Here is a 1,908-nt window from a genome sequence, read left to right on the forward strand (position 1 = left end):
GCTCACAGGCCGCCGCGCCACCCATAAGGTCACTGGAGATCACCAGAGTTCACCGGAGCTCTCTAACAATGATCGTTGGACCTCGAGGGAGCTCACTGAAGCTCGTCACCCTGATAGCCAAACCTTGTCACAGCCTAGAATTCGCCTGTGCTAGTTTTTTTTAATGCGAAAAAGAGAAAAACATAAAACACGAAGGAGATTATAGGGGAAATAGTTGGAATGCAAAAAAAAAAAAGACAAGGCCCCTAAAGTAGGGATCCCCCTTAAGCAAACACACCATTCTCAAGTTCCCCCAACTAAAACACTCTTGCGCCGAAGGGCCCAACCATGGTCGATCACTGGATTTCTTATGTTTTCAGGAAAAAGATATCTTGCTCCAATCTACTTTGGTTTTAGAGCTTCTTCAGCACCACAGAGATGGACCAGAGGCGATGAGCGATGACTCAAGGTCAAGGATAATGTGGCCATAATCTCTCAAATGTTTTACCCCGCAAAAAAAAATCTCAAATGTTCTAACAAATTAGAATTGGAACTTATGTAAAAGTAAAGCATGGTAGAATTGCATGACCAAATAATAATTCAATGAGAAGTAAACAATAAGCAATGCTTCCACTACAATGAAGCGATAGCTATCGATCGAACACACCAGGCAATGAATCTACCAAAATAAGCAAAAAGAAAGATATCGAGTTTGGCAACTGGCAAATTCCACTATGTTGAAATCTCCACTGGTTGCTGAAGCCGGCAGTAGCAGTACAAACGCAGGCCGCAGACTCTCCTGTGCACTTCAGATAGAACCAACCACTCCTAGACATGCGACATCGATCAAACTAGCTCTGGATCGAAACCTGTAAATCTTTAAGCAGTTTTTGCCTAATAACAGGACTTGCAAACTTCACAAGCATCTTCTTCACAAATGTACATGTCAGAAAGCCTATCCCTCTCACACGACATGTTAACAGGCACCAAACCGACCGGGGTATGGAAACATCGTCGGAAGCTTGCCATCCGAGCAGCCGACTACGGCGGCGAGCGACAAGAACGGCCGGCGTCAAAGAACTGGCCTTTGCTAGCATAGCCGCAGCAGTATATTCGCTACTAGAACAACCTGACATCAGCAAAGCCATAGCTAGCTGCTGGCGTTTCCTATCGAACAGGAGAAATAACCGCAACCAAACCTGAATTCGCCGGGTGAAAGAGGTCTCCCGTAGCTCGGATCCTCGCTTGTTAACAGAAAATGCGCACAAGAACAGGAGCGCCGCGCCGCCGCCGGCTCCGGAGACGCGCGCCGAGCGAGCTGGAATCGCCGCCAGCCGCCAGCGCTAGCTATGTGGATGGGGGAAGAGTACGCGACAAAGAAGGACGGAAGAGTTAACGGGGAGGAGGGAGGGAGCGGGGAGGAAGGCACCTGACCTGCAGCGGCGCCGGAGGCGGCGGCGAGCGGGAGCGAGAGGCGCTTCGTTCCTTTCGTGCGGCGCCGCCGTCAGCTGGTGAGTAGGGAAGTATGGGAGAGCGAGGGAAGCAGCAGCCGGCGGGTTTTATTAAGTTCGGGCTACATGGGCCGGGCCGAACTCTACAGCAGGATCACCACTTAATTTCTTGCTTCATTTTGGGAAAATTTTAATTCGTGCCTATTATATAGATGGGGTTTATGATCAAAACAGGTGAACCCTAGGCGCCGAAGAGATATTAGGTTTTCCGTCCACTCCGCCGCCGGTTCCCTCGCCTCGGAACTCTCCATGCAACCGAAAGGTGCGGGAATCGCGTGCGGATTTAATTTCTACCAAATTAGGTCTTTGTGACGTTAGCAGTCTCGAGGGTGAAGATGGTGTTGAAAGAATAAAAAGTTGCACAATTCTATTATCGTCCGCGCACGGTCGTTATTGTCGACGAGGTGGATATCGAAGA

General features: G+C 49.3%; 1 protein-coding gene across 2 annotated transcripts in view; it reads right to left on the bottom strand.

The window, feature by feature from the left end:
• Positions 1-1,503, bottom strand: part of LOC119276598 — a 7,762-nt gene extending 6,259 nt beyond the window's left edge. Inside the window, exon 1 of one of the 2 annotated variants that reach the window (XM_037557729.1) lies at positions 1,414-1,503. The gene's annotated coding sequence lies outside the window, so the exon portion shown is untranslated. Of the gene's footprint in view, positions 1-1,408 lie in introns of both variants that reach the window. The other variant, XM_037557736.1, reaches the window with a different exon arrangement.
• Positions 1,504-1,908: the final 405 nt, after the last annotated feature.

The sequence above is a fragment of the Triticum dicoccoides genome, chromosome 1A (genome assembly GCF_002162155.2).
Source record: "Triticum dicoccoides isolate Atlit2015 ecotype Zavitan chromosome 1A, WEW_v2.0, whole genome shotgun sequence".
NCBI classification, from domain to species: Eukaryota; Viridiplantae; Streptophyta; class Magnoliopsida; order Poales; family Poaceae; genus Triticum; species Triticum dicoccoides.